This window comes from Vombatus ursinus, unplaced genomic scaffold, assembly GCF_900497805.2.
Source record: "Vombatus ursinus unplaced genomic scaffold, bare-nosed wombat genome assembly UNPS02014791.1, whole genome shotgun sequence".
NCBI lineage: Eukaryota > Metazoa > Chordata > Mammalia > Diprotodontia > Vombatidae > Vombatus > Vombatus ursinus.
The window spans coordinates 19805117-19823886 of record NW_020954569.1 but is presented as its reverse complement, the minus strand read 5'-3'; positions in this window follow the sequence as shown (position 1 = coordinate 19823886).

Sequence of the window (18770 nt, the reverse complement as noted above, 5' to 3'; positions counted from 1 at the left end):
TGTTTACAGATCTCAAGCTGAATTTCTACATGCCTTTCATGTCTCTTCACATTTATTATGCAATTTCTAAATTCCAGGCACTATATTAGAGGATTTCTGTTGACATTATGATAGAGTCTATTATTAAAGAGTAAAAGCCTTGCTCTATAATAGTAAGAATCCAGATGATATTTGATAGCATGCTTTTGTCATAAATCTACTCTGCAAGATTGCATGACATTCTTCAGGAGTTTTCAGCAACATGGAAGAAGGAAGGCATGTGCTAGGGAGTAATGGCAGTAGGAGAAGAGGATAATGGATTTAATTGTTGGATATGGATGAATTTGCCAACTATGACCTCAAACTGTGAATGAAAGAAAAGTAGAAGAGAGCAGGAGAGATTGACTGATAGAATCAGAAATAGTACAGGAATTAGACATCAGATTGAGGATGCCAAAAAATGTTTATGATGGGTATGGCAAAAGTCAGCCAGTTAATAAACATTTGTTAAATGCCTACCATTTCCAAAAATGGGAAGCTATTTTCTTAGAGATGAATTTGAGAGTTTTGAATCATCAGGATCAATTTTTTTTACATTTTATTATTATTTTGGAGGCAATTGGTGTTGTGTCTTGCTCCAGGTTCACAAAGCTTAGTGCCTAAGGTCAGATTTGAACTCAGGTCCTCCTGACTCCAAGGCCAGGGCTCTATCCACTGTGCTACCTATCCACCCCAGGATCAAATAATGTTGAGTAATGGTCACATCAAGAACCATCTCTGTATGTTACTAAAGTAGAATGAAGATGGAGGTTATGAGAGATGAAGAGACAAATGAAATGTGAGTCTTGGAGGCTTAACAGACATTGACAAGTATGTTGAGGTCCCTAACTATAAGGATAGAGATTGTGTTAGAGAAAGAAAAAAATATGTAGTAAGAAACTGAACTTCAAAGTTCCAGCAAAGAGGAAGCATGACTTGGAGTCTGGCAGATAACTGCAATAAGGTGATGGATTAGGTGATTAAGATAGAGTAGACCTCAAAACAAAACAGGTTATCAATTAATAGTGGCAAAGGCAAATCTTGATGATGAGAGAAAGGAGTGAGGTATATACCTATTCCTCCTCCTGTCTCTATTCTTTGAGGGTTATGAGAGAAGAAACATTTGATTTTGGAGAAATTTACCATAAATACTAAGAAGAATACTATTTCTTTAGAAAAATTTGATAATTTTTTTCTCAATTACATGTAAAGGCATTTTTAACATTCTTTCCCCCCAATTTTGAGTTCCAAATTTTCTCTTTTCTCACCTCCTCCCCTTTACTGTGAAGGCAAGCAAGTTGATTTAGGTTGTATATATATGTAGTCATGCAAAACATATTTCCATGTTAGTCATGTTGTGAAAGAAAACACAGATGAGAAAAATAAAGAAAAAGTATGTTTGATCTGCATTCTGACTCCATTAGTTCTTTTTCTTGAGAAGGATAGCATTTTTCATCATAAGTTATTCAGGATTATCTTGGATCATTGTATTGCTAAGAATAGCTAAGTCATTCATAGATGATCATCATGCAATACTGATGTTACTCTATACAATGTTCTCCTGGTTCTGCTCATTTTATTTTGTATCAGTTCATGTAAGTCTTTTCAGGTTTTTTTCTAAGAGCATCCTGCTTGTCAATTCTTATAGTACAATAGTATTCCATCACAATCATATATGACAACTTATTCAGCCATTCCCCAATTGATGGACATTCCCTCAATTATTTGTCATTACTAAAAGATCTAATATTAATATTTTCATACATATATGTTCATGTCCTTTTGATAACAATATTTTTTAATAGCAAAGAAGTCAAGTACAATTTAATTTAACATAAAATGGAATTAGTTAACAATGAACAAGAAATCAAGATACCACAATGGAACCAGGGAAGAGATTGATATAAATTGCAAAAAGGGAAAGATTGGTAACTAGTAATCAGATTATGGGATGATACAGGAAGGACAAATATTTCCACCTATACAACCATTATTCTGAAGAATGAGGAAAAGGTAATAAACAGCTAAAAATCTACCTACTAAATGTGAAATACTCTGTAAAGAATGATCAGTTTATAGGGGTCACCTGCTTTCTATGGTGGTCATGAAGTTAACATGAGCCCTCATCATCCCTCCTATTCCTTTGTATTCTGATATACTTTTGCAGAAAAAGAATAAAGTGGTGGTCAGGACCTTGGAGGATGAAATAAACTCATGATACATTCCCCATCTTAGAAATTCATTGTAAGATAGTGAAGCATAAGATTTATGCAAAAGCTACTTCACACCCTGCCATAGGATCTTTGCTACCCAGAAACAAAGGCCATCACAGTACCTTAGGTACAGTGAGAATCAGGATCTGCAATGGCTTAATGTCCCTTTCATAAGAGATACTTTGTGATCCACAGCACTTAGAGACATGTTGGAGTAGACAAAAACTCCCTTATTAGGGCTAAGTAAAAGCAGTTGGGGGGGGGAATGTGAAAAGCCCTTCGCAGAAGTTAGAAGTTGTGCTGAGTCTTGAAAGAATGCAACTGTTCTCAATGATGAAAATGAAGATGGAGAGCACTTGGACATGAGGAATAGCCTGTTCAAAAGCACAGAAATATGAAATGGATCTTTAGGTAGAGCACATCAGCCAATGTGGCTAGACAATATAGTGCAAGAAGTAGAATAACATTTAAGAAGACTAGAAGAACAGGAAGGAACTGGGCTATGAAAAGCTTTAAATTCCATGTAGAAAAGATTGTCTCTTATCCTAGGGCTAATAGGGATGTATTATAGTTCATTGAATTAGAAAAGTGATATGGTTAGACCTAGACTTCAGGAATAACTCTTTGATAGCTTTGGAGATGCTAGATTGGACTGGGGAGAAGTTAGATTCAGAAAGACCAGTTATGAAGCTATTTTCAAAGTCTAGAGCAGAGAAGTTAAATTTCTGAGCTAGGGTTATAGCTATGACAGTGAAGAGAAAGGGACATATACAAGAGAAATTGTTCAAATTAAAATAATAAAATTTGGCAACTGATTTCACTGAATGGGAGTGAGGATTTAAGGATGACACTAAGGTTCATAAACTGAATTACTAGAAAGGTGGTGATGCCCTTTACAGTAAACAGAGAAGTTTAGAAGAGAAGTAAGTTTTATAATAAATAAAGCCAACTAGCACTATATTGAATATTTTGCATTTGAAATTCCTATAGGATATCTGGTGTTAAATGTCCAATAGGTAGTTGGTGATGTGAGTCTAGCACTCCACCTGGATATGTAGGACTGGATGACACCAGCATAGAGATGATCATTTAATATATAAGAGTTGATGAGCACAGCAAAATAGTACAGATAGAATAAAAAGAAGAAGATCAGACAGATGCTTGAGGTATACTCCAAGTTAGTATAGATATTGGAGATGAAGGTCCAACAGAGGAGACTAATAAGGATTGATCAGACAGATAGGAAGAGAATTGAGAGAGAAGAATGTCCCAAAATTTGGGAGAACAGAGTATATAGGAAAAGGTGCCGTCAATGCCAAGAAAGATGCCAAAAGAAGTCAACAATGCCAAAGACTATAGTGAGGTCAAAAAGAATGAGAATTGAGGAAAGGCTATTATATCTGATGATTAAAATTTGTTATAACTTTAGAGGGAAGAGTTTTGGCATAATTATGATATCAGAAGGCAATTACATAGGGTTTAGTTGAAAATGAGAGAAAAGGTAGTAGGAACAATAAATGTATAACTTTTTTTCAAGGAATTTACCTAAGAGGAGAGTTATAAGACAATGCTCAAAGAGTAATGGAAAGATTGCATAAGTCTTGGTGAACTTATAATATACAGGCTATAGAATGTTACCAATGACAGTTGTACAAGAAAGGTGTTAAACTCATCAAGGATATAACAGCTTAAAAAAAGAGGTGGTAGATCACATAAATAAAAGGATAATGGAAAATCCTTTCATTGTTGTTGTTGCTGTGCTGCTATGTGGAGCTGAACAAAGTCATCACTCTCTCCTCCAAAATCACTGAAGTTCAGTGGCAAGATAAAAGTTAAAATGACTGGCAATGGTCTGGGATGTAGTGGGTGACCCTGGCCTTTCTAAATAAAGGCCTTTTCCAGGTGTCAGTTTGTCTCAGGCAGTGCCTCTTCAATGGCTAAAGGCTAGGTAAGAAGTGAGACAAAAGATGGCCTAATTTACCATCACAAAAATATCAATCTGAGAGGGGATGACCTTCAAACTTTCTGGTCAAAACAGAAAACAATTGCTATTTATACTCATTCTACTAACAACAACAAATAGCCAGGGGAAGGCCACCAGTTCTAAAATGAGGCAGAATAAAAAATCTCCATGCAAGATATATATAGAGATTAAAATGTATATTATAAATTAAGAGGCCATGTATAGACTTCCATCTTCACCGATGGAAAAGCTACCCATAGCACAAGGTGGTAGAGTGGAAAAGTGTTGGACCTAGAGTCAAGAACTTTCAGGTTCAAATCTGGCTTTAGACCTTGTTAACTGTGTTACCCTGGGCAAGTCTCTTAGTTGCTATTTGACTTATTTTCCTTACCTGTAAAATGGGGATAATAATAGTACCTACCTCCCAGGGTTTTTTGTGGAAATCAAATGAGACGATATTTGTAAAGCACTTACCACAATGTTTGAAACATAGTAAGTGCTACACCTAAGTTTATTATTATTATTATTATTATAACATGGTTCCATTATAATATTTAATTATAACATATTTAAATATTATGTGATTACTGAAGGACATAAAAGAGGAAAACCCATAGTAAAATTATTAATCAGGGTTTTATTTACATTTCCATTGAGGTTTTCAGAACATGAAAATGTTGGTGGAGTCACCTACAATGATTAAGGGGTGAGAGATTTTGCTAAGAGAATAACAATTCAGAGAGTTAATGATGCCTAGTCTATGTAAGTAGATGGTGTCCAAGCAAACTGAGAACAATGTGTGATCAGTACAGAGCACAAAGTTAGAGATCCATAGTATTAACAGAGAAAAGGAAGGACATTGGAAAGTAGTCTGAATTCAGAAACCACATGTATTGAATGTGGGGAGAGGGTGATAAAGAAAGAGGCACACACACAAAAAAAAATGGTTTGAGGAACATGAACAGATTGACTAATGAAAATCTGTTTCAGAAAAAGAATCAACTTAAAACAAAGTCATTTTATATTATTCCTTTGCTAGGTATAAGCACCCTCCCAAACATATACATCCACAGAAGATGGAAGAAGCACATGTGATTCGCTTGTAGGATTTTGCAGGTGGAAATTGAACAGAAAAAGAGAAGAGGTGACATCTAAGCATAATTAGTTTGTACCTGCCATGGTGCCTAGCACGGTGTTCTTTATTGACAAAAAATGGGTCCTTTATTAATAAATGTTAGTTTATAAATAGGTAACACCCTAACATCATAACAGAGGGTATAAATAAGTATCTTGCCTTCTCAGTGAGAGGAGGAATAGAATTCAGAACTCAAAATAAAAATTCTATTAAAATGAAAAAAAAGTTGTTAGTTTGACAAATTAGCCTTCAAAACAGAATTATATATATGACCATAATGAATTAACTTAGGACATTAAGCATGCTTTTTTTTTTTTAAAGACAGCATAAATACTCCTACCCATAAACAGGCACAAACATGAGTAACTCAAATACTAGAATTGTACAGATTTCCTGCCCTTTCTTCTCAGGTGACAGAAAATTGTTTTTCTTCTCTATTTTATATTACTGCTGAGAAATATCCAGAATGGTTCTCACTGTAGCCACAATTGTTCAACTTAATTCAATTCTAACAGCAGCAATATCCAACAGAGATTTGAACTAGATTTTGCTACTGAGACTACTTCCATTGAATGGCTGTGATAAAAAAGATAACCCCAGAGATATTCTTCCTTTCTCTAAAAATTAGAGTTGTCCTTTGCTTTGATATAGCTGTGTCTGAATTCCAGTTACCGTCTGGTCAAATGAAATAAAAGCAAAGCAAAATCACATTCATTAAGACTAAAGATCATGTGGTGTATGTGCATGTGTGCATGCATGTTTGTGTGCTCAGACTCTCATTGAGCCTAGAAAGAAGAGTAAATCATCTGAAGCACTCTATTACAGGTAGTAGATACTTGTGACTAATTGTTTATCAAATCTTATGTAAGTAGAATGAAACTTCTACTTTTCACTCCACTGCCAGCTGAAGATAGGATGGATTCATTCTGTGAAGTTTGAATTCAGTCAAAGGGCCACACTTGAGGACCTGGAGGACCACAAGCCCTATGTTCCCCACTTCTGGAACCTATTCCTACATAAACTTCAAGAAAATTTCAACTACAAATTTATGTGAACCCTGGGCTTTATACTCCACATGTGAGCTTAGTTTGACAATAAAAAAAACAAACAAACATATGCAAGAAGAATTAGAGGTAGCTTTTCTTTTTTGTTCTAACCCCCCCAACTCCTTATTGTAGTAGTCCTTCAATGTTCTTAGGCCCTTTTCTTTTTTCCCTCTGTGTGATTTCATTTGGTGATCCCGTCAGCTCCTCTAGATTCAATTATCATCTTTGCTGAAGAATCTCAGATCTATTTGTTGAGTCCTAAACTCTTAACTTTTAGTTTCAGCTACCTATTGGATATCTTGAAATGGACATTTTAAACTCACTATGTGCAAAAATGAATTCATTATGCCCCCCCTCAAAATCTTCCCCCCCATTCCTATTACTGTCAAGGACATCAATATCCTACCTAAGTGCAATCTAGATATCACCCTTGAGTTTCTATTCAATCCTCTTACCCCTGCCAAATTGAATCTGCTGCCATGGTTTCTATATTCTAATTATGCTAAGTCTGTCTCATATTCCACTTGTCTCTTCTGACACTACCACCCTACTCCTACAGGCATCATGCCTCATGCTTGGACTATTGCAGTAGTCTGTTGTTGGTTTCCTTTTCTCCAATCTCTCCCTACTCTGATCTATCCTGCATTCAGCCCTCAAAGTGATGTTATTTACATCTAGATCTGACTGTCACTTCTATTTTAAAAATTCAAATGGCACCCTATCATCTTCAGGAGTAAATATATAATCTTATTTGGCTTTTAAAGACCTACATAATCTGGCACCATTCTAGCTTTCCAGTCTTGCAACTTAATCTGTTCCACATATTCTGCAATTAATTGTCACTGGACTCCTTTCCGATTCTTGAACATGATAATCCACCTCCTTACTTCAGGCATTTTCATTGGCTGTCTTAAATGAATAGAATGCTGTTCCTCCTCATCCACATCTCCTGGTTTCCTTGCCTTCCTTCAGGTTCCAGTTAAAATCTTAACTTTGCCCTTCTGCAAGAAGCATCTTTATTACTCCTTAATACTAATGCCTCACCTGTCTATATCTTGTTTTCCTTCCTTCCTTCTTTCCTTCCTTCTCTCCTTCCTTCTCTCTCTCTCCCTCTCTCCCTCTCTCATCTTTATGTTGTTTGTACAAAGTTGTTTGCATCTTATGTCTCCCATTGATCTGTAAGCTTCTTGAGAATGGAGACTAGTTTTGGTGTATTCTGTATTGTTTAGTAATTGCCCTTTCTTTGATTCCCTGTGCTTAACACAGTCCCTGATCCATGGTACGAACTTAATAATAAACGCTTATTGATTTGTTAACTTCTTGGGGAGAAGGATTTGCTGCCACAAAGATGGCAAATGAATGTCTGTAGATCACTGCAAATTGTAGACCACTGTAGACTGATCTGTAAGTTATCTTTAAAAATAGTTCAGAGATTCTATTCTAATAGCTTTAATGACAGTCCTTGTTTGTTGAAATGAAGAATGAAAACAGGTATACAAAACAGTTGATTACTAATTGTGTTTTGAAAGCAATAAGATTTTCCACAACACCAAACAAATCAGTTCTGAGTTTTTCCAGAGATAAAGTTTAACAGCTTCAGCTTCTTCAGTGTTTATCAAAATATGAAAGAAAGGGGAAAAAAAAGTTGTTTCTTTTTCAGAAGACAAATTTGACCCTTATAGTAATGAAGGGTAGTAAAGGACATTTCACACATGTACAGATAGTAGGATTGCTCCAAAATGGGACTGAATATATCAAGAATAGAATGACTCCCCAAGCTTTCATGATCAACTTATTCTTTTTTCAGAACCTAGATACCATAGAGAAATGTCTAATGTTCTTGATTGTGTTTTTTAAATATTTTGAACCACGATGTGGGACTAACGTAAGCTGTGCTTATTGTGAAGAGGTTTCAAACAGAAGCACCACACACTTGACCAAAATTAAAAGGCTGTTTTTTTGGTTGTTGTTGTTATCCAAATATGTCAGAAAGCTCTTCTTATTTTTTATAAGCAGCCATCATTGTGTGCTTCCTAAGAGTTATTCAAGTGTGATGGAGAACTAATCACAGTCTGACCTGAATTGCAGGCATGGTGGGGGGAAAGTTTAGTTATAAACAGTTTATGTTTGAAGATCTAATGCTCTCAATGTGTAGCCTACTCTGAACTACCATCTCAAAGCCTTTTTTTTCCTAATAAGTATCATGTGAGTATAAATACAAGCACAAACCTATGATATACATAAAGGTCCAAAGAAATAGCATTACCTGGATTTCTATTTTAACCATGCAAAACTGATCACTTGTTTGATTTTCATCATAATTTCCTAAGTTTCAAATGAGAAACTGCAGACAATTACAATGGTCTGATATTCAAGTTGTTATTGTAAAACCTACACTAAGCCTACTGCTCTGTTAGGTGTGTTTAAGTGTTTTACTTGTCTTTATTTTTTTTTACTACTTAAAAAAATACACTGGGAGAAAAAAAAAAACAGTCACCAAACGGCATCTCCACACAGATCTCACAAATTGGTAGGAGTAGCACATTTGACTCTATTGCTGCACATTAGCCCCCAGCAACCCAAATATTAATGTGCTTAAAATGCCTTCCTGGTACTAAATGATGAGTTGATTTTTTTTACAATAATAAAACAAAAGCTGAGTAATATTGCATAGGAGTGCCAGAAACTGCCCCATTGGAAACAAAAACTATTTACATCAAATAAGAAACCTGTTTGCAGACCTGTGTTTGCCACTTTTACAGCATGGTGCAATATATACTGTGACAAGAGGTAGGGAAAAATGGCTTCCAGCACTCAATACCACAAAGTAGCACAGTTTACCACAAATCAAAGGGTGAAAAGGAGGAAGTAAGAAGGAGAGAAGGAAAGAGGGAGAAGGAACTTCTGTTGTTTCATTTCTGGTTTCTGAGAGTTGGACAAACTAGTCAAGTCCTTCATAGAGCCCATCCCCACTGGTGGCACAGGTAGCTTGGATGTTCCAGTTTCTCTGACGAAGACAGTGCAGTTCAAGTTAATCAACTGTTTTGTATATTTTCAGTCTTCATTTCAACAAGTTTATCATGCTTGGAACCACCCACCCTCATTGAAAAGGCAAGCAACTCGATACAGGTTATATATGTGTAACCATGCAAAACACTTCCATAGTAGTCATGTTGTGAAAAACTAACTGTATTTCCCTTCATCATATCCTGCCCTCCCATTTATTCTATTCTTTCTCCCCTCTCAGAACTGTGACCCAGGTTGATTACCCCCTTTCCCAATCTGCCCTCCTCTCTATCATTTCCCTACTTTCTTGTCCCCTTCACCCCCTATTTTCCTGTAGGGTAAGACAGATAACCATACCCAATTGAGTGTGTATGTTATTCCCTTCTTAAGCCAAATCCTATGAGAATAAAATTCACTCATTCCCTCTCACCTTCCCCTGTTTCCCCTCCACTTTAAGAGCCTTTTCTTTTTGTTTTTTTTTGCAAGATAATTTACCCTGTTCTGTCTCTCCCTTTCTCCTTCTCCCAGTATAATCCTCTCACCCCTTAATTTTATTCCCCAGATATGACTCCATCTTCAACTCACCCTGAACCCTCTATCTATCTATCTATCTATCTATATCTATATCTATATACATATAATTTTTTCCTCCAACCACCCTAATACTGACAAAGGTCTTATGAGTTATAAATATCATCTTTCCATGCAGGAATGTAAACAGTTCAATCTTAAGTCTCTTATGATTTCTCTTTCCTGTTTACCTCTTCATGTTCCACTTGAGTCTTGTATTTGAAAGGCAAATTTTCTATTCAGCTCTGGTCTATTTATCAAGAATGCTTGAAAGTCCTCTATTTCACTGAACAACCATTTTTTCCCCTGAAGGCTTATACTCAGTTTTGCCAGGAAAGTGATTTTTGGTTGTAATCCTATCTCCTTTGCCTTCTGGAATATTATATTCCATGCCCTCCGGTCCCTTAATGTAGAAGCTGCTAAATCTTGTGTTATCCTGATTGTGTTTCCACAATACTTGAATTGTTTCTTTCTGAATGCCTATAATATTTTCTCCTTGACCTGGGACCTCTGGAATTTGGCTACAATATTCCTAGAAGTTGTCTTTTGGGGATCTCTTTCAGGAGGAGATAGGTCAATTCTTTCCATTTCAATTTTGCCTTCTGTTTCTAAAATATCAGGGCAGTTTTTCTTGATAATTTCTTGAAAGATGATGTCTAGGCTTTTTTTTTTTGATCATGGCTTCAGATAGTTCAATAATTTTTAAATTTTCTCTCCTGGATCTACTTTCCAGGTCAGTTGTTTTTCCAATGAGATATTTCACATTGTTTTTTAATTTTTCATTCTTTTGGATTGATCCCAGCCAATTACTTGAGTTATAAATTCTTTATTATGTTACAGGTCTGCTTCCACTGTGGAGAATGTACTATCCCAAGCTTCAGGGGTTTGTACAGCTGTTTTCAGAGATATTTCTAGGGACCTGTAAGTTTTCAGTTCTTCCAAGGTGCTATGATCAAGGGCGAGGTGTTTACTCCTATCCTGGCCTGTGCTCTAGTCTATGAGTGATCACATGCACTCTTTTCTGTCTTGGAACTGTGAGGAGCATTCCCTCTGCACCATCACTACAAGCTCCACCATGCCAGCACTCCTCCTTGCCCAGGACTGCCTCTCAGAACTGTGACCCAGGTCCAAGCATGGGCAAACCAGGAGATTCCTGCCTCAGCACTGGTAAAGAGATCCCTGTAATTCCTCCTCTGATCAGCCACCTGATTCCCCCTCAGTCAGTGGGCCAGAATCTCAGGAGGCAGCCACCACCCCGGGCCATGCTCAGGAACCGGGGCTGAGACCTAGCCTCTTTCTCACTGCAGAAACAGACTTTTCCCACTGACCTTTTAAGCTGTCTTTGGTGTGTCTGGGTTGAGAAGTTTGGAAACTGCCACATCTGCCAGTGATTCAGTCCTCTGAGGCCTGCTCCAGGTTTGCTGTGTCTTGTACACCCAGGTTGAACTGTATTCCTCTCCCAGCCCGGTGAGATATACCTTTCTGATCAACCATCCAGGTTGTCTTGGCTGGAAGTTTGTTTCTCTCTGTCTTTTTGTGGGCTCTGCTGCTTTAGAATATGTTTAGAGTCATTTTTTATAGGTATTTGGAGGGGTTTGGGGGAGAGCTCAAACAAGTCACTGCTTTCATTCTGCCATCTTGGCTCTGCCCTGAGTTGCTTGCCTTTCAATGAGGGTGGGTGGGGAGGGAGGAAGGGAGAAAATTTGGAACCCAAAGTTTTGAAAACACATGTTAAAAAAATTGTTTTCACATGCAAATGTGATATAAGAAATACAGGAAATGGGGTATAGAAATCTATCCTGCCCTATAGGAAAATAGAAGGGAAAGGGGATAACAGAAGAGGGGGAGAGATAAAAGGGAGGGTAGATTAGAGGAAGAGATATTCAGAATGCATGCCATCTTGGGATGGGGGAGGGATGAGATCAAGATAAAATTTGGAACTCAAAATCATGTGGAAGTGAATATTGGAAACTAAAAATAAATAAAACTTTTAAAAAAGATATCAAAGGGCTTAATACAATGCCTAGCATATATTAAGTACTTAATAAATGTTTTTAAATGGAAATATACATATCATTTGTCATTCTTTTAATAATTTTATATCCATTTTAATAAATGTCTGATTTTCCTTTAAATCTCTTTTTTTAAACATTGAAGTTTTTTGTGGTTAGCCGTTTCTAACTTTTTAAGTTGTAGTTGTTGTTGTTATATTGTGCTTTCTTTTTGAAAATGTGTTTTCTCTTTTTTTAACCTCTAGCATTTATTGTGTGTGAGAGTTCTTTTTAGATTTGTTATTTAAAGATCTTAAGGTTTTATTTTGTTTTGTTTCCCCTGCAAGATGTTCTGTATAAGAATTTCATTTGTTTCCTCACTTCATCTGTTTGTTTTGGTAGAGGTGGGAGTTGTGAGTATGGGTGTGTATTATTTTTCACTTTATATGGTTCATCTATTTTAATTTTGAGTTAATAAAAGTGTTCTCAGTTTAGACTGAACCACTAAACCATCTTAGTAGAAACCCCAAAATTAAACTTCAAGGACAGAATACTATAGATGTCTTATAAAATTATATTATTCTTACCCATATAAGATACATTTTAAAATAATATGGCTAGCCTACATTAACACCACTTGCTTCTGGAAACCTTTTATACTTTTCCCAAATGATTTCTCCATTTTCTGATCTCATAGCACTTTGTACTGCTTATATTCAATCATTATATTCTATTGCATAATTTCCTTATATTTCAATATGTCTTACATTACCCCTACTAAACTATAAGACAAGAGCATTGTTTATTATCTTTGTATCTTCCCTAATGAATAGCATGGCAATTAAGAAATGTTTGTTAAGTTGGATTGAATTAAATAGTGTTTCATCAGTACATGGAGTCTATGAATATTGTTAAACAAAGTTTCCATGACATTTGTTAGTTTGAAACAATTTTAGAATTGATGCTAAAAATTTTTTTAAGGAAAGAAAGAAAGAAAAATCTTCACAATTTTTATTTGACAGGTAACTTTCAATTTTAAAAATATGAACCCCCAAATTATTCATTTTACCTATTGCTGATTAATTTTCTGGAGTACAGATAAGAATTACATAGCATGAGAAGACAATTTTGCATTTTGAGTCCCTTGAAATTTAACATTATAGCTTGTGTGGATTTTTGGTAATATATTCATGCTTTTTAAAATTGAAAAACACTAATCTTATATTTTATTAATAAAAGAAAGATTAGATAAAATAATTTTCTTCTCTAAGAAGAGTTTTACTAAATTTTGACTAACTATTCTTTGAAGGATATCACTTCTAAAACTAGAAACTATGAAGAATTCCAAAATGACACTGTAGGATTTTGTTCTCAAAAGCAGTTTTGTGAAAAGTATCAACATAGCAACTCTGTCAAACACTTCCCCCACCTCACTTCCCCCCCCCAAAAATGTTATCAGTTTCCCCTCTTTCATTCCTAGGCAACCTGGATAATCAAAATCCAAACAACAATTTCAGTGCCAAAAAGGTGTATTGAAATTTCTAGATGCTCTAATTTGATTGATCAAAATGTCATAGATTGTTACTTTTCTACTCATGGCTTCCCATTATATACTTGCTCCCTAATGCTCTAAATAATCCTTTTGTTTTTCTGAAAGTTAGACACAAAGTCATGAAAAAAACAAAAAACAGCAAAGACAAAAACAATAGTGACAGCCTAAGCGCGTATCTAGAAAACATAAAGATCTATTATTTTGGTGCATAAACAATATGGGTGATGGAGGGAAGATCATGTTAGCATTAGGAATTGTTTTCTTCTTTTTCCCCCCTTTGCTCTATTTAAGTTCTTTCCATTTTCTGCTGCTAACCATTTCAAAGCTAACAGTGAGACTGATTGTCTCTATACTACCATTTTTATGCTATGCCATTTATTTCATATTCCTCAGACAATCTGATAATGAGAACTTCATCCCAGAATTCCAAAGGTACTACAAACAGATGGTAACTTGTGGGATATTTGGGAGCTGGAGTGGAGGGAGCTTAATTTTCCATATCCACTAGCTCTTGGTGCTGGCAGGTTTTTTTCCTCCCAAATCTTTGTAGTTTACAAATTGTCATAAATGATAAGGAGGCTCACTTGCCAAAATGATTACATTTAAATTCTCTGGCTTTTGTGGGTTTTTTTGCAAAAAGAAATGTTATACATCAGAATAATTCGAAAAAATAAACATATTTTATCAAAATGCAAGAAACAGACATTTAATTTTCTTGTTAGCAGCCAAGAAGTTACTTTAAAAAATAAATGAGACTTTGTCAGTCAGAAAAAAATGAGGAAACATAGAGACCAGAACAAAAGATACTTCAATAGTCTATTAGGATTTGAGTTTTAAAGAAGAAAATAAAAAGAAACACAAGAAATCAATACTGAATCTTCAAAAAAAAGTAGAAGAGGCATTCAATTTTTAAGGCTGTTTTGTTGTTACAACTTTTTAAGCAAACTAATTGGCCCATTCTTTGAAATTACAAACTAAAGTAGTAGGCAATCTGCTTATTTCTAGTCAGGAAAAGAAAGACTTTTTAGCCCTGTTTTGTCAAATGATTATTGTAAGCAGTGTTTGCATACAAAGCTAATTTTGTTTGTTATTCACTTAGAGATACCTGCTGGGCAGGGGTGGTCATTATAGCCAGGATATTCTTGATTTGCTGAAGTGCCAGAAATATCAACTGGCGTATTAATTTGTCTTAGCAACAGAGGCTCATTTAGGGAAGATGAAATGAAGCAAAGCATTTTTGTTCTTTTAAGAAAATGGTAAACACTTCTTCACATTCTTGATTCATGTGAGGAAAAAAAAGTAGTGGATTAAGTAAGACTTTGGAAAGCTAAACAACATTCTCTTCAGTTTCCCTTAAATTGGAAGGATTATAACTCCAAGCATGTTTTTTTATTGCCAAAGAGATGAACTCAATAAAAGAAGATTTGCTCTAGCTGTTTCTTCCCCAACTACAACCTTATAAGATTAAGAAATTGGGCATGGATGGCCTTTGACTACAGGGACAAGTTTAATCTAACTTGAAGTGGAAATACCAGATTTTTATAAGATCTCTGAGAACTGCCAACTAGAATTTAAAGAATGTGTGTGTGTGTGTGTGTGTGTGTGGGTATAGGGCATGACTATAGCATGACACTTTAGAAGAAATAACCAGACTTATACAAGTGTACAATTACCTTATTAGTCATCATGTATGAAGATTATAAAATTATTTCAATAATATTGCTCATTGGTGCCAAAATCACTCTGAATTCACCTGAATTCTCCCAACCCCCCTCCAAACAACCTTACAGTAATATCTCAAACTGGATTCTAGAGCATCAGACCCAACAAAAGGACAGTATGAAACAATTTTCCAGCCCAAGACAATTTAGAAGATCAATAGGATAGTTCTGTCTCACTGTAGTGAAAGTGGAGTAAAGTCAGGGGCAGACAGTGTCCTGGCAAGTCAGTGCAGGCCTGAAGGGACATTAAATCACAAGCAGGCACTTAGAGCTCTCAGCCTATAGAACAGAAGGGGTCCAGCACAAGATAAGAGAGCAGTGACCTCACCTCTCCTTATATTATACCCATGTTGGAAGAACTGAAAACTTAAACATCTCTAGTATTAGCTCTTAAAAGAGGAAAACAAAAAGACCTGAAGCCTGGGACAGTGTACATACACCCAGGAACAGAGACCAATGTTGACATAAAATTAAAAGTCAAGAAATGGGCTAGAAAAAAAAATGAGCAAAAATTAAACAAAAGAATCTGACCATAGAAAGTTACTATGGTGACAAGAAAGAGGAAAACACAAACTCAGAAGAAAACAACATTGTCAAAAATGACTACATGAAAAGTCTCAAAGAATAATGTGAATTGCTGTCAGGCTCCAAAAGACTTCCTGGAAGAACTCAATAATATAATAAAAATAATAATCCTACCTAAATTAATGTACTTATTCATTACTATACCAATCAATCAACCAAAAATGGTTTTATACAGCTAGAAAAAATGACAAAATTCATCCAGAAGAACAAAAATTCAAGAACAGCAAGGGAATTAATGAAAAAAAATGAGGAGGAAGGTAACTTAGCAGTTCCAGAGCTCAAACTGTCTGACAAAGTGGTAATCATCAAAACTATCTGGTACTGGCTAAGACAGGGGTGGGTAACCTGAGGCCTCAAGGCCACATGTGACCCTGTAGGTCCTCAAGAGCAGCCCTCTGGCTGAATCCAAAATTCATAGAACAAATCATTTCATTAAGGGTTTTATTAAAAAATGACTTGTTCTGTGAAGTTTAGATTCAGTCAAAGGGCTGCACTTGAGAACCTAGGGGGACACGTGTGACCTCAAGGCCACAGGTTCCCCACCCCTGGTAAGAGATAGAGTACACAATACAGAGTAGGTAATGGCCACAGTAATCTAGTTAATGTTTGATAAATGCAAAAATTCAGCTTTTGAGACAAGAATTCACTTTTAACCAAAACTGCTAAAAAAACTGGAAAGTAGTTTGGTGGAACTTGATATAGAACAATATCTCCCACTAGTTACCAAGATAATTTCAAAATAGGTACATGATTTAGACATAAAAGGTAACATCATAATCACTTTAGTGGAGCACAGGATAGTTTTCCTGTCAGATCTATGGATAAGGGAAGACTTTTTGACCAAACAAGAGATATAAAGCATTATGAGATATATAATTAATACCTTTGATTACATTAAATTTAAAGTTTTTGCACAAACAAAACCTTAATCAGCCAAGATTTAGAAGGAAAGTAGAAAAGTGGGCAAATTAATTATAGCACTTTCTCTGACAAAGGCATAATTTCTCAAATATATAGAAAGAGTTAAATGTATAAGCATTCCCCAGTTGATAAATGGTCAAATATGGAAACAGCCAGTTTTCAGTTGAAGGAATCCGCTATCTATAGTCAGATGAAAAAGTGCTCTAAATCTCTATTGATAAGCAAAACATAAATTAAAACAACTGTGAGGCACTACCTCATGCCTATCAGATAAGCTAATATGACAGAAAAGGAAAACAACAAATGTTAGAGGGTATGTGGGAAAATTAAGACATTCATGCAGTGCTGGTGGACTTGTGAACTGATTCAACCATTCTGGAGAACAATTTGTAACTCTTCCCAAAGTGTTATAAAACTGCTCATTCACTTCCACCCAGAAAAAAACTACTATTAGGTCTATATCACAGATATTTTTTAAAAGGGTGGGGCAAGGGCCTTTTTGTAGAAAACTATTTATAGCAGCCATTTTTGTGGGGGCAAAGAACCAAAAATTGAAGGTAAACCCATTAACTGGGAAATGGCTGAACAAATTGTGGTATACGATGGTGATGGAATAATTTTATGCTGTAAGAAATTATGAGCAGGATGCTTAAAAAAAAACTGGAAAGACTTACATGAACTGATGTAGAGTGAAGTGAGCAGAACCATGAAAACATTGAACACAGTAATAGCAACACTGTACAATGATCAACTGTGAATGGCTTAGCTATTCTTAGCAATACAAAAATCTAAGACAATTTCAAAAGACTTTTTGATGAAAAAAGCTATCCACCTCCAGAGAAAGAACTGATGGAATCTGAATGTAGATAAAAGCATACTATTTTTTTACTTTATCTTTTCTTTTCTTTTCTTTCTTTTTGGTTTGTGTTTTCTTTCACAGCAAGACTAATTCAGAAATATGTTTTGCATGACCACACAGGTATAACCCATATCAAATAGCTTGGGGTCTTAAAGAGGGGTTATGAGAGAAAAGGAAGGAAAGAATTTGGAACTCAAAGTAAAAAAAAGAAAGAAAATTAAAATTGTTTTATATGTAATTGGAAAATTTTAAATAAATAGAATTAGAGAAAAATTATATTACTCCTACTATAGTTCTGGGATTTATCTTTTTTATTTTTTATTTAAGTAGTATTTTTCCCCAATTACATATCAAGAAAAAATTTTAACATTCATTTTTGGAAGATTTTGAATTCCAATTTTTTCTCCCTCCCCTCCCCTATTCTGAAAATGGTAGGCAGTTTGATATAGTTTATGCTCTTATGTAAAGCATATTTCCATATGTGTCAGTTGTGGAAGAAACAGATCAAAAGGAAATAATACCACCAGAAAGAACAAAGTAAGTGAAAAAATGCTTAGATCTGTGGAATTTTTTTGTCTTTTAAGTGTCCTATAATACCTTTGCCACACTCTTTCAAATAATCTCAGTAATGACAAATTTTCATGTCTGATTATTGGATTCAGTTGTGTTTTTTTTTTTACTCAGTCCCAAATCACTTGGAACAAATTATGTCTTATTGCTCTTCTGTTTTAGCTTCAGTTATATTCTAAAATCTTTCTTTTGGAGAACATGGCAAATGAAATGAAGAAGACCTCAGCTTAATCCAATAAAGGCAATCTTTCATGTGTAATTATACTACATGAATGATGTTATAAGAATGCCAAATAAGTGGATTACTCAAACAAAAATTAGAATCCACTACAAACCTCTGACTGGAATGGAAAAAATTCCATAAGGCTAGCTAATAATTTGACTCTTGCAGGGAGGGATGGCAATGGTAAGCCCAAATTTTTTTGTTCCATGCATCTGGCTTCTTTGTTTAAGTAAGGGTTTATATTATAGTTAGGTTAATAGGAGCATGAAAATTAATTTGCATTGCCCCTACCTTGGAATTTATGACAAAATACCAGGCTCAGGAAAAAAAATGTCAAAAGGCTAGTGACTTTAGTCAGTTTGAGAATCATTATTTTAATAAATAATAAGTTCCATTA